At 38.6% G+C, this 15445-nt stretch overlaps 1 long non-coding RNA gene across 3 annotated transcripts in view; it reads right to left on the bottom strand.

Moving 5' to 3' along the window:
* Nucleotides 1–15445, bottom strand: part of LOC108520699 (uncharacterized) — a 91902-nt gene that overhangs the window by 15899 nt on the left and 60558 nt on the right. For all 3 annotated transcript variants that reach the window (XR_001882979.1, XR_001882981.1, XR_001882980.1), the window contains exon 5: nt 7865–8054. This is a non-coding gene — a long non-coding RNA (uncharacterized LOC108520699). The remainder of the gene's footprint in view (nt 1–7864; nt 8055–15445) is intronic.

The following is a 15445-nucleotide window of genomic DNA, read 5'->3' as shown; positions in this document are numbered from 1 at the left end:
ATAGTGATATGGACAACGAAGTCCAGGCTGAGGTGGTTTCAGATGAAGATAAGGAAATTGTTGGAAACTGGAGTAAAGGTCGCTCTTGCTATGCAAAAAGACTGGCAGCATTTTACTCCTGCCCTAGAGATCTGTGGAACTTTGAACTTGAGAGAGATGATTTAGGATATCTGGCAAAACAAATTTCTGAACAGAAAAGTATTCAAGAGGAAGCAGAGCATAAAAGTTTGGAAAATTTGCAGCTTGATAATGTAATAGAAAAGAAAAACCAGTAGTCTGCAAAGAAATTCAAGCCAGCTGCAGAAATGTGCATAAGTAATGAGGAGCCAAATGTTAATCATCAAGACAATGGGGTAAATGTCTCCAGGGCATGTCAGAGACCCTTCTGGCAGCCGCTCTCATCACAGGCCTGGAGATCTAGGAGGAAAAAATGGTTTTGTGGGCTAGGCCCAGGGCTCCCCTGCTGTGTGCAGTCTAGGGAATTGGTGCCCTGCATCCCAGCCACTCCAGCCATGGCTAAAAGAGACCATGGTACAGCTTAGGCCATGGCTTCAGAGGGTGCAAGTCCCAAGCCTTGGCAGCTTCCACATGGTGTTGAGCCTGCAGGTGCACAGAAGTCAATAATTGAAATTTGGAAACCTCCACCTAGATTTCAGAGGATGTATGGAAATGCCTGAGTATCTAGGCAGAAGTCTGCTGCAGGGGCAGAGACCTCATGAAGAACCTCTGCTAGGGCAGTGCAGAAGGGAATTATAGGGTTGGAGCCCCCACACAGAGTCCTCACTAGGGCACTGCCTAGTGGAGCTGTGAGAAGAGTGCCACTGTCCTCTAGACCCCAAAATGGTAGATTCACCGACAGCTTGCACTGTGCAACTGGAAGAGCCACAGATACTTAATGCTAGCCTGTGAAAGCAGTGAGGAAGGAGGCTGTATCCTGCAAAGCCACAGGGACGAAGCTGCCCAAGACCATGGTAACCCACCTCTTGCATCAGCATGAACTGGATGTGAGACATGGAGTCAAGATAATTTTGGAACTTTAAGGTTTAATGACTGCCCTTTTGGATTTCAGACTTGCATGGGGCCTGTAGCCCCTTCATTTTGGCCAATTTCTCCGACTTGGAATGGGCATATTTACCCAATGCCCATACCTCCATTGTATCTAGGAAGCAACTTGCTTTTGATTTTACAGGCTCATGGGCAGAAGGGACTTGCCTTGTTTCAGATGAGGTTTTGAACTTGGACTTTTGAGTTAATGCTGGAATGAGTTGACTTTGGGGGACTGTTGGGAAGGCATGATTATGTTTTGAAATTTGAAAACATGAGATTTGGGAGGGGACAGGAGTGGAATGATACGGTTTGGCTGTGTTCCCACTCAAATCTCATACGGAATTGTAGTTTCTATAATCACCACATGTTATGGGAGGGACCTGATGGGACGTAATTGAATCATGGGAGTGGTTACTTCCATGCTGTTCTCCTGAAAGTGAGTTCTCACAAGATCTGATAGTTTTATAAGGGGCTTTTCCCCTTTTGCTTGGCACTTCTCCTTGCTGCCACCATGTGAAGAAGGACATGTTTGTTTCCCCTTACACCATGATTGTGTTTCCTGAGGCCTCTTCCAGTCATGCTGAATTGTGAGTCAGTTAAACCTTTTTCCTTTATAAATTACTATCAGTAATAGTTATAATAAAACAGCTTTCATTTTAGAGACCTGTAACTTATTTGGTTAAGTTTATGCATATGTATTTTATTTTACTTGCAGCTATTGTAAATGGGATTATATTCTTATCTTCTTTTTCAGATTGTTTGATGTTGGCATATAGAAACGGTACTGATTTTTGTGTGTTGACTGTGTCCTGAAATGTTACTGAATTTGTTTATCAGTTCTAATAGCTTTTTTGGTGGAGTCTTTAGTTTTCTCCACATATAAGATCATGCCATCTGCAAAGAAGGATAATTTGACTTCTTCCTTCCCAACTTACATCCACTTTATTTCTTTCTCTCATATCATTGCTCTAGCTGAGACTTTCAGTACTTTACTGAACGACAGTGGTAAAAGTGGGCATCCTTGTCTTGTTTCAGATCTTGAGGAAAAACTTAGTTTTTTCTCGTACTGTATGATACTAGGTATGGGTTTGTCACAAGTGACTTTTATTTTGTTGAGGTAGTTTCTTCTTTATCCAGTTTTTTGAGAGATTTTTCTCATGAAGGGGTGTTGAATGATATCAAATGTTTGTTTAGCATCGATTGTAATGGTCATATGATTTTTTTCTTTTATTCTGTTGATATGGTGTATCACATTGATTGATTTGCATACACTAAACCACTCTTGGATGCCTGGAATAAATCCCACTTGATTATAATGCATCTTTTTAATGTTTAGATGAATTCAGTTTGCTAGTGTTTTGTTGAGAATTTTTGCATCAATTTTCATCAGAGATACTTACCTGTATTTCTGTCTCTCTCTCTCATTTTTTGATGTGTTTATGTCTGGTTTTGACATTAGAGTAATAATGGCTTCATAGAATGAGTTTGGATATACTCCCTCCTCCTCTATTTTTCAGAAGAGTTTGAGTAGGGTTGGTGTTAGTTATTCTTTAAATGTTTGGTAAAATTCTGCAGGGAAGCCATGAAATCCCAGAGTTTTCTTTGCTAGGAGATTTAATCTCATTACTTGTTAGTGTTCTATTCTGAATTTGGATTTCTTCATTGGCCAATCTTGGTAGATGTATGTATCTAGAAATTTATCAATTTCTTTTGGTTTTTCTAATTTATTGGGATATAGTTGTTGAGAATAATCTCTAATGACTTTTTGAATTTCTGTGGTATCAGATTTTTTTTTTCTGTTTTTTTTTTTTTTTTTTTTTTGAGGGGGGATGGAGTCTCGCTCTGTTGCCCAGGCTGGAGTGCAGTGGCATGATCTTGGCTCACTGCAAGCTCCATCTCCTGGGTTCATACTATTCTCCTGCCTCAGCCTCCCAAGTAGCTGGGACTACAGGTGCCTGCCACCATGCCCGGTTAATTTTTTGTATTTTCAGTAGAGACAGGGTTTCACTGTGTTTGCCAGGATGGTCTCGATCTCCTGACCTCATGATCCATCTGCCTCGGCCTCCCAAAGTGCTGAGATTACAGGCATGAGCCACCGCGTCCAGCCTGTGGTATCAGTTTTAATATCTCCTTTTTAATGTCTGATTTTATTTATTTGGGTCTTCTCACTTTTTTTTCTTAGTCTGGCTAAAGATTTGTTGATTTTGCTTATCTTTAAAAAAACAACTTTTCATTTCATTGATCTTTTCTGTTGTACTATTTCTTTTCTTCTAATAATTTTGGGCTTGGTTTCCTCTTGTTTTTCTAGTTCTTTAAAATGCATCATTAGATTGTTTATTAGGTTGTTTATTGATTATTATGCTGTTTTTTGAAAAATTTCTACTTGTCTGATGTAGGTGCATATTACTATAAACTTTTCTTTTAGTTTTGCTTTTGCTGTACCCCATTGGTTTTGGTATGTTGTGGTTTCATTTTAATTAAAATTTTTAAATTTCCTTTATTTATTTATTTATTTTTGTGAGATGGAGTTTTGCTCTTGTTGCCTAGGCTGGAGTGCAATGGCATGATCTTGATGCACCACATCCTCTGCCTTCTGGGTTCAAGTGATTCTCCTGCCTTAGCCTCCCAAGTAGCTGGGATTACAGACATGTGCCACCATGCCTGGCTAATTTTGTATTTTTGGTAGAGACAGGGTTTCTCCATGTTCGTCAGGCTGGTCTCGAATTCCTGACCTCAGGTGATCCGCCTGCCTCAGCCTCCCAAAGTGCTGGGATTACAGGTGTGAGCCACCGTGCCTGGCCTAAATTTCCTTTTTAATTTATTAATTGAACCATTGGTAAGTCAGAGCATATTGTTTAATTTCCATGAGTTTGTACAGATTCCAAAGTTCTTCATGTTGTTGATTGTAGTTTTATTCCATTGTGCTCAGAGAAGATACTTGATATGATTTCATTTTTTTTAATATTTAAAGACTTGTTTTGTGGCCTAACATATGGTCTATCCTTGAGTGTAACCTATATGCTGAGGAGAAGAATGTGTATTCTGCATCCATTGGATGAAAGGTTCTATAAATATTTATTATGTCCGTTTGGTCTATAGTGCAGATTAAGTCCAATGTTTCTTTGTTGATTTTCTGTCTTAGTGATCTGTCCAATGCTGAAAGTGGAGAGTGTTGAAGTCTCCAGCTATTATTGTATTGAGATCTATCTCTTTATATAGGTCTAATAATATATGCTTTATATATCTGGGTGCTCCAACAGTGGATGCATATATATTTACCCAATATCCTCTTGCTGAATTGACCCTTTTATCATTATATAACAACCTTTGTCTCTTTTATAAGTTTTTTCCTGAAATCTATTTTATCTCATGTAAGTATAGCTACCTCTGCTCTTTTTAAAATTTTATTTGCATAGAGTATCTTTGTAGCCCTTTATTTTCAGTCTATGTGTTTATTTACAGGTAAAGCATCTTTCTTGTAGATCATTGGGTCTTTTTTTTTCAATCCATTCAGCCACTCTATGTCTTCTGATTATATAATTTAGTCTATTTAAATTCAATGTTACTATCGATAATAAGGACTTAGTACAGCCACTTTGCTATTTGTTTTCTGGTTGTTTTTTGGTATTGTCTTCCTTCCTTCCTTTCTTTCTGTCTTCTCTTTTCTGAAGGTGATTTTCTCTGATTTGTTTAAATTTCTTGCTTTTCTTTTTTTAATGTCTGCTATAGGCTTTTTGATTTGAGGTTGCCATAAGGCTTGCACATAACATCTTATAAATAATTATTTAAGATGATAAAACTTTGACTACAAAACAAAGAGAAAACTGATGAAAATCTACCTTTAACTTCATCCACACCACCTTATAACTTTTACTGTTTTCTATTGATATCTTGTTTTACTATCTATGTATTAAAAGCCATTGTAGTTATTATTTTGATAGGTTTAACTTTTAGTCTTCCTACTCAAGATATGAGTAATTTACACACCATAGTTACAGAGATATAATATTCTGTATTTGTGTACTCACTATTACCAGTGAATTTTGTACCGTCAGATGATTTCTTATTGCCTGTTAACATCCTTTTCCTTCACATTAAAGAACTGCCCTTATCATTTCTTGTGAGGCATGTCTAGTGTTGATGAAATCCCTCAGCTTTCATTTGTTTGGGAAAGTCTTTATTTCCCCTTCATTTATTTTTGCTGGATACACTATTCTAGGCTAAAAGGCTTTTCCCTTTAGCACTTTAAATATGTCATGCCACTGTCTTCCGGTCTCTAAGCTTTACACTGAGAAATCTGCTGCCAGGCGTATTGGAGCTCCTTTATATGTTGTTTGTTTCTTTCTTTTGCTGATTTTATGAATCTTTCTATATGTTTGACCTTTGGGAGCTTGATCATTAAATGTCTTTAGGTATCCTTATTTGAGTTAAATATGCTTGATGGCCTATACCATTCTTGTACTTAAACATGAATACATTTGTATATTTTGGGAAGGTTCTCTATGATTATCCATTTGAATAAACATTCTACCCTGATCTCTTTCTCTCTGCTTCCTCATTAAGGCTAATAACTCTTAGATATGCCATTTTGAGGTTATTTTCTAGGCTTGTAGGCATGCTTCACTCTTTTTTTCTTTTGTTTAATCTGTGTGTTTTCAAATAACCTGTCTTCAAGCACACTAATTCCTTCTTCCGCTTGAGTAGTTCTGCTGTTGACACACAGCAATGCATTATGCAGTTTGTCAACTGATTTTTTAGTTCCAGAATGTCTGCTTGGTTTTTAAAAATTATTTCAATCTCTTTACTAAAGTTATCTGATAGGACTCTGAATTCCTTCTCTGTGTTATCTTGAAATTCATCGAGCTTTCTCAAAACAGCTATTTTGAATTCTCTGTCTGAAAGGTCACATATTTCTGTTACTCTGGGATCGGTCACTGGTAATTTATTTAGCTTGTTTCATGAAGTCACGTTTACTTAGACAATTTTGATGCTTGTGGACCTTCATTGACATCTGGGCATTGAAGAGCTAGGTATTTATTCTAATCTTCACACTCTGGGCTTGTTTGTGCCTGTCCTTCTTGAGAAGGTTTTCCAAGTATTCGAAGGGAATTGAGTGTTGTGATTTAAGTCTTTGGTCACTCACTGCAGCCACATCTGCATTAGGAAACACCCGAAGCCCAGGAACAATGTGACTCTTGCAGACTTGTAAAAACATCGTTTTGGTGGTCTTGGGTAAGATCTGAGTGAATTCCCTGAATTCCCAGGTCAAGTCTCTGGTTCACTTTCCATATCTTTCCCCCAAACAAATGGAGTCTCTCTCTCTGTGCTGAGCTGCCTGGAGTTGGGGAAGAGGTGATGGAACCTCTCCTGTGGCCTCCGCTGATGGGTCACACCTGAAGCCAACACAGTAGTGATTCTCACCCAAGGCCTGCGGTGACTCTTGCCTAGCTATCACTGATGTTTATTCAAGGCCCATGGGCTCTTTAGTCAGCAAGTGGTGTATCCTTCCAGGTCTTCAGAGCAACAGGTTCCCTTCTGGCCCACAGTGGGTCTAGAAATGTTATCTGGGGACTAGGGCCTGAAATCAGGAATTTAAGGGATCTACTTGGTGCTTTATTTTACTATGGCTGAACTGGTACCCAAGTTGCAAGACGAAGTCCTTTTACTCTTCCCTCTCCTTTCCTCAAGCAAGAGTCTCTCCCTGTGTCTACCACTGCCCTGGCCCATGGTGACTACTGCCCAGCTACTGCTGATGTTTATTCAAGGTCCAAGGGCTCTTTAGCTAGCAGGTCATGGTGAATCCTGCCAGGACGGGGTCCTTCCTTTCAGAACAACAGATTCCTTTCTGGCCCAGGGAGCTAGGGCCTGGAACAGGGGCTTCAGGACTCTGTTTGGTGCTTTATTTCACTGTGGCTAAGTTGGTATTCAAGCTACAAGACAAAGTCCTCTTTTTATTTTTTATTTTTTAATTTAATTTAATTTAATTTAATTTTTTAGATGGAGTCTCGCTCTGTCACCCAGACTGGAGTGCAGTGGCGTGATCTTGGCTCACTGCAAGTCCCACCTCCTGGGTTCATGCCATTCTTCTGCCTCAGCCTCCTGAGTAGCTGGGACTACAGGTGCCCACCACCATGCCTGGCTAATTTTTTTTGTAGTTTTAGTACAGACGGGGTTTCACCATGTTAGCCAAGATGGTCTCGATCTCCTGACCTTGTGATCCACCCGCATTGGCCTCCTCTTTACTCTTCCCTCTCCTTTCCTCAAGTGGAAGAAGTCTCAGAGCTGTGACCTGCACTGCCTGAAGTTGAGGGAGGGGTGATGAAAGCAATCCCTTGGCCCTGACATCTCAGCTGGTGTCTCACTAGGTCGCATGCACTCCAAGTCCACTGGCTCTGAACCCAACACAGCACCAAGACTGGCCCAGGAATTGAAGTCCTGTAGCCTAGATTGTCTTTCAAATTTATTTAAGATACCAGAGCACTTTAACCTGCAGTGGTGAAGTTAGCTGGAACTCAAGTTCAGGCCACTAAGATAAGCGATTCTCCTCTGGCTAGGGATGGTCTGAATGCTCCCTCCTTGGGCACAAGCCAGATTCTGCCTGGTGTTACTCTCCACTGTTAACAGGGAAACACTGATTTCCATTGCAAAGCCCCACAATCACTCACTTTCCCTCCTGCAAGCACACAAATTATCTCCCCATGCTCCACATTGGTGCTGCGGAAGGATGGGGAAGGTGTGTTTCAAGTCTGTCTTTCTCTCCCTCTTCCATTCTTCTTTCCTTGATATGATGTTAAAACCACATAATGTGATCACTCACCTGAACTGTGCTTCTTAAGAAGGTGCTTTCTTGTGTGGACAATTGTTCAATCTGGTGTTCCTTTGGCAGGATGATAAATTAAGGGCTTTATTTAGTCATCTTGCTCCTCCCTCTCTCATTCTTGATTGAATGTATCCATGCTCTGGGATGCTCCCAAAGTGTTAAGATATACAGTGCCCTCAGCTGTGAACTGGGATCAGAAAAATTGACTTTTATTTTTCACTCGTGTATAACTAAATCTGTCAGTTCCTTCAATTATAAATGTTGACAAAAAGGGAGAATTGTATGAGAGGAACCAGTGACTCTGTCACCAGTAGGAATCACAGATCACTTGACATTATACTGCAACTGTGGCACATTCTTAGAATACCATTTATGCAAATCATTTCAATATTACAGTGACCATTAAACCTGTCACTAGGTACTGTATTTACTATACTAATAAAGAAACACATATATTAATATTAAAATAAAGATATACAGTGCCCTAAAAAAGCCATCTTTGGAATTGGAGAAACCTCCAGCTGTAGTGGATTTGAGATGGTCCTTTTGGGTGCCAGTTCTGGTTAAGAAAGGAGGAAGGACTTAGAATTTCAGAGCCAGGGCATTTCAATGCTTTCTAGTCAGGCTACCTCACTGGGTTCTGTTCCTTCCCTGTAAAATAATGTATATCGATTTGATAGAGCCTTTTTTTTTAGGTCAGTTCTCTTCACATTCAACCCTGATCCCAGAAAGGTTTTGAAAATCAAGTTGAGAATGATTAAATAGCTATCTACAAAACAAGGATTATTCGACGACTACTCTCAGAAAATCATGTATAGTTAGATCATCATTGAATGTATTGAATTAATTGAACAAATATGTGCAAGGCATTATTCTGAGCACTGGGAAATAACAATAAACAATATAGTTAGGGCCATGTGGGATAGATCGTTAGAAAAGTGTTAGCTAAATCAGCAACAGCTAATTCTCAAACCTGTTTACCTTCCCTTTTTACACTGATCAAGACTATAAAATGCCAGGTGGGGGTGCCCTGTTTGATTTTAAAGTATAGTGGCTAAGTCCACTAAGATACTGGAGACAGAATATCTCAGCAGAAGGCAGACAAGAAACCCATGCCAAGTAATAGGGCAATGGAAACATCTGGTGGAAAGTCACATGCAAAGAATTCAAAAAGAACAATGCGATAGTGCTTGAGCAGTTTCCTAACACTGTGGTAGTCAAAGCAGGCTTCCCCAAGTATGTGCCATTAATACTGAGAATGGAATGACCAGGGACAGCCCCACATGTGGAAGTGAGAAAAGCACTCCAGGCAGAGAAACCCACAGGTGCAAAGAACACAATCCACAAAGAGCTGGGTGGGCTCCAAGAGCAAAATAAAATCCAACGGATGGAGCGTGCCATGGTATGAATAATGGTCCAGCATATAAAAGGAGGATGTTGCAGGCCAGCATAAATCTCTCTCTGTAGTCATTACAGATCCCTTCTTAGTGTCTAATCTCAAGGTCTCTTGCTGCACTTAAAATCATTTGTCATTTTGTTAGATGTAGAGAACACTCTTACAGGGCAGGGTATGCATTTATGAATGTGTGGAGACTAATATCCACAGCTTTCGACCATCCAAGACTTTAGTGTGCCAACTATGATTTCATTATTTGAGACTATATCTAGACTAGAAAATAAATGCCAGATAATATGTTTTTTTAACGTGCTTGTTTTCTTGGTCCTATGGATGCTCAGAAATGCTGCCTTGGGTCACCTTCCTCTGGGGGAGGAGTGAGAGAGACAGAATGGCCTTTGTGGGCCTTCATCTCTCATCTGCAAAGTGGAAGACAGGGATGGGATAACCTATCTGGACTCTTCTCATTTGAAATCTCATGTTTCAGTGGAAGAAAGGTCTATTGTACCATTGCTGGGAAATCTCTGTTCTGTGGTTTCCCCTCAGGCTACCTCTCTGGGTTCTGTTTCTTCCCTGTAAAATACTTTAGCAACAGAACCCAGAGAGTCAGCCTGAGTGGAAAGCACTGAAATGCCCTGGCTCTGAGATTCTCAGTTGATCATCCTTTCTTAACAAGCTCTGCCACCCAACATGACCATCTCAGATCCACTACTGCTGGAGGGTTTTCCAAATTCCAAAGATGGCCTTTTTAGGGCACTGTATATCTTAACACTTTGAAGGCATCCCAGAGCATGGATACATTCAATCAAGAGAGAGTGAGAGAGTGAGACATGCACATACGCGGAGAAGGAAAGATGAATAAAGACATACTTTAAGAATGCAGGTGCCTAGTGTGAAGAGCCTACACACCACTCCCACTTTCTTGGATGGTTAAGACTCTGGGGTTTTTTTTAGATCAAACAGGGCACCAAGCCTGGCATCTCAAGTTTTTGGCTAATGACTTTCGAGTGTAAACAGGTTTGGAAATTAGCAGTTGCAGATTTTGTTACCACTTTCCTAAGAATACTTCACAGTGGCAGTTTAAGAACTCTAGAGAAGAAAAATGACCTCCACCCATTCTTCCAGGAGCAGATATTAGGAGTAATATCCCAGCAGTGGCCATTTCAAATGGCACTTCCATGGAAAAGGAGAAGTGGGCAATTGGTGACATCTCCAGCAGCATTTGCTTTGGACTTCTGAGGATAGATTGACTTTGTCTTCTAAAATGAAATTAGGTTAATCATTTATATTAATGTCTTAATTTAACAGTTCAGAGGGGGAAAATAATTATATTTAAAGAATTTTAATTCTCTGGGATTTAAAATATACTTCTACGTAAAGATTAAGTTCCAACTCAAAATTAATTTCCAGATAGCAAAAGAAAAGGTGGAAAAGGAAGCCATGGATTGTTAATGTGTCTGCCAGAGACTGTCTTAAATCCTTGCCATGTGTAGTGTGCATCATGGTGCAGTGGAAATGAAGACTTGGAACACAAACGCTGGTTTTCATCTTTATCTTCTCCCTAAGTAGCCCTGTGGTCTTGTGGTAAATTCCTAAACTCTGAATTGGGGTGGGCTCTTCTCTTAAATAAAAGAATTGAACTATTCTGGAGTAAATTATTTCTAAGCTCTCACATTAAGGAATTGTTAGTTTTCTTTAAAATCTTGGCACTACCCAAGAAAAAAGTGCTAAATTCTGAGTATAGTAAGAAATTATATGAAACACCTGCATTCTTCTAGCTGTGTTGCAAATGCAATATGTATAGATTTTAGTACTTTGAAATCCTAGTATCATCAATGCGAACAGTTAAAGTATGTGTTAGTCATAGTTCCAAATCGTAGCTGATTTTTACTTTTATACTCCACTGTTGGTCATATCTAACTTATTTCTTAGTTTATCCTTTGTTAGACAAGCAACCCCTAAATATAGTACGGTTTCTATGGGAAATACATTCTCCTGAAGATTCCAGGAACACATTTTATCTGAAAAATAAGGAACTGTCAGATAATACGTCCAAATTCAGGACTATAACCCGGGTTTTATATTTTTGAATGAATTTCATTTAAGTAGATTGTTTAAAATTAGTTGAAAATTTGGTTTCATGTGAAATTTTCCAACTGAGTTGAATTGGTACATATTTGATTTTGATAATAAGAATTGAAATCTTATCTTTTATTGGGAGCCTTTTTTGAAATAATTAAGCATATGGCTTCATAACATTTGGATTCTGCTGTTTTACATCTCTGTGGCTGCAAGTACTGTTGGATGATTGTGGAGCAGATGGCACAGGTGGGGACAATACTTACTCTTTTCCAAAGCAAATGAGAACTTTATCTGTTGTTACCTAAACGTAGGCCATAACGCACTTGCATTATGCATTTTCATCCTTTGGAATTCCTATAGTGAGCAGTAATATGGTTTGGTGCTGAGTTTGCCTGTAACTGCTAGTTCCTTCCATCTGTAGGGTGTAGTTACCCAATACTTCCTCAAAATTATGCCTTGATGTCTTAGCACAGCTACAGATGACTGTGAAGTTAGGACAGAAAGTGAGACGGTTGATACATGAAACTTAAAAACTTTTGAGGAAAACAACCTTCATTGTTGAAGTTCCATCACCAGAGAATTGGACTTCAAAGAAAACAGTATGTCCAAATGGCAGTTGTTGAGAGAAGGGACATTTGACAATGGAAAATCATAGTTCTAAATATTGGAGGCTTACTGCTGAGAATACAAAAGTCTCACAGGGAGTCATGCCACAGGTCGTTTTCATTCTGAATGTGAAACATTTGGGGCAACACACAAATACAAGGAGAAACAACACTGAAAAATACCTTTTAAGTGTTTCATTTTAATAAGAAATATTTCTGAAAATAAGACATTGAGAGTGAAAATGAAGCATTTACTTATGAGAATATTCTCGAATGTGTTTCACCATTAACTGTAGAGATAAACATTCCTTTGTGGGTGGGATGATTCATCTGGGCTCTCCATTTTCACTGTTCCTCCTTGTGAGCCTTCAGTCTAAAGCTATTCCCTCAGTTCATCATTTTTCACATGGTTTTCAAGACTGTTGAGGTTAGTGAAGTCTTGGTTCAGTAAGTTGCTCTCATTGCCTGCCCTGATGATGATTAGTAAATGACTACGGTAAATTATATCATTATAAAAAATAATATTAGGAGTAACATTCCCCTAACATACTGTGAAAAATATCACAGGGTGTACACCCACTGTGATATTAGTAGTAATATCCCCCTAAGACATGAATAATGTCACAGGGTGTACACACCAGGTGTATGCCCATTGTGATATTTGGAGTAATATCCCCCTAAGATATTACAAATAATGTCACAGGCTGTACACAACAGGTGTACGCCCACTGTGATATTAGGAGTAATATCCCCATAAGATACTACGAATAATGTCACATGGTGTACAAACCGAGTGTACACCCACTGGAATTAGGAAGTAATATCCCCCTTAAATATACGAATAACAACCAACACAGGGTGATTACGTGGTGATATAGCGAGAATATCCTGTGTTGTTTCTTCAACTAAGATATTACCAATAATGATTACAGGGATGTAACATCCCACTAGCGATATAGGGAGTAATATACAACTAATATATTACAAGTATACAACTAATATATACAATATATCACAGGCGTGTACACACAAGGTATTTCCTACACTAAAACTGTGATATTAGAAGTAAATAACCCCTAAGATATTAGAAAATATCACAGGGCATAAACACAATGTGTACATGCACTGTGACATTATGAAGCTAATATCCCTCTAACGATATTATGAAGTAATAACACAGGGTGATACACTCCACTTTATATACGGGTAATATCCTTCAGAGCTTACAAATAATTCACAGGGTGTGCATACTGTGTATATTAGGTAGTAATATCCCCCTAAGATATTATGAATATATCACAGAGGTTAACCCAGTGTGATATTAGCGGAGCAATAACACTGTAAGACATTATGCATAATATCAAAGGTGTACACCCACTGTTATGTGAGGAGGAATGTCACCTTAAGATATTACGATGATATTGCAGCGTGTACAGCCTACTGTGGATGTTAGGGAGAATAACCCCGTAGATTATATGAATATATCACCGAGCATTCACCACTGAGATATACAGAGTAATATTCCTCCTGAGCGTATTACAAATGTTATCACTGGCGTGTACACCCACTCGCTGATATTAGGAGTAATATCCTCCTGAGATATTACGAATAATATCACCGGGTGTACAACAATTGTGATATTAGGAGTAATATCCTCTTGAGATATCACAAACAGTATCGCCAGGTGTACACCAATGTGATATTAGGAGTAATATCCCCCTGAGATATCACGAATAATAGCACCGGTGTACACCCATTGTGGTAATAGGAATAATCTCCTCCACAGATATCATGAATAATATCACCAGGTGTACACCCACAGTGAAATTAGGAGTAATATCCCCCTGAAACATTATGAATAATATCACCTGGTGTACACCCACTGTGATCTTAGGAGTCATATCCCCCTGACATATTATGAATAACATCACCGGTTTACACTTACAGTAATATTAGGATTAATATCCCCCTAAGATATCATGAATAATATCACCAGATGTACATCTACAGTGACATTAAGAGGAATATCTTCCTTAGATATTATAAATAATATCACAGGGTGTACACCCACTGTGATATTTGGAGAAATATCCCCCTACAATAATGCAAATAATATCACAGTGCATACACCCACAGTTATATTAGGAGGAATAGCACCCCAAGATATTATGAATAATATCACAGGGTATACACCCACTGTGATATTAGGAAGACAATACCCCTAAAATATTTCAAATAATATCACCAGATGTACACGCCGGTGTACATTTACTGTGATATTAGGAGTAACATCCTTCTAAGATATTATGAATAATATTAATGGGTGTGCACACCAGGTGTACACCCACTGTGATATTAAGAGTAATATCACTTAAGATGTTATTCCTAATATTACCGGGTGTACACCCACTGTGATATTAGGAGGCATATCCCCCTAAGATATTACAAATAATATCACCGGGAGTAAATCCACTGTGATATTAGAAAGAATACCCTTCTAAAATATTACGAATAACATCTCCAGGTGTACACCAACTGTGATATTAGGAGGAATATACCTCTGAAATATTAGAAATAATATCATAGGGTGTACACCTTCTGTGATACCAGGAATATCCCCCTAAGGTATTATGAATAATATCACTGAGTGTACACCTACTGTGATATTAGAAGGAATATCCCCATAAGATACAATGAATAATATCACAGGGTGTACACCCACTGTGATAGTTGGAAGAATATCCTCCAAAGATATTAGGAATAATATCACAGAGTGCACACCCTCTGAGATGTTAGGAAAAATATCCCCCTAAGATATTACAAATAACATCACAGGGTGTACATCCACTGTGATATTAGGAGGAATATTTTCCTAAGATATTATGAATAATATTACAGGGTGTAAACCCGTTGTGATATTAGGAGGAATATCTCCCTAAGATATTAAGAATAATATCACAGGCTGTATAGTCATTGTGATATTAAGAGTATTCATGTAAGGTATTATGAATAATATCACAAGGTGTATGCACATTGTGATATTAGGAAAATATTCTCCTAAGATATTAAGAATAATATCACAGAGTGTACACCCACTGTTATATTAGAAGGAATGTCCTCCTAAGATATTACGAATAATATCACAGAGTGTACGCTCACTGTGATATTAGGAGGAATATACCCCTAAGGTATTATGAATAATATCACAAGATGCACACCCACTCTAATATTAGGAGGAATATCCTCCTATGATATTACGAATAATATTATGGTGGGTACAACCGCTGTGATATTAGGAGAAATATCACTTTCAGATATTACTAATAATTTCACAGGTTGTACACACACTGTGATATTAGAAGAAATATCCCCCAAAATATTACAAATAATATTGCAGCACGTACACCCCAGGTGTACACGCACTGTGACATTAGGAGTAATTTCTCCCTAAGATATTAGAAATAATATCACCGGGTGTACACACACTGTGATATT

This window comes from Rhinopithecus bieti, unplaced genomic scaffold, assembly GCF_001698545.2.
Source record: "Rhinopithecus bieti isolate Rb0 unplaced genomic scaffold, ASM169854v2 scaffold_51732, whole genome shotgun sequence".
In the NCBI taxonomy this organism is placed as follows: Eukaryota; Metazoa; Chordata; class Mammalia; order Primates; family Cercopithecidae; genus Rhinopithecus; species Rhinopithecus bieti.
The sequence above is the reverse complement of the archived record's forward strand: the minus strand, read 5'-3'. Positions and strand labels throughout refer to the sequence as shown.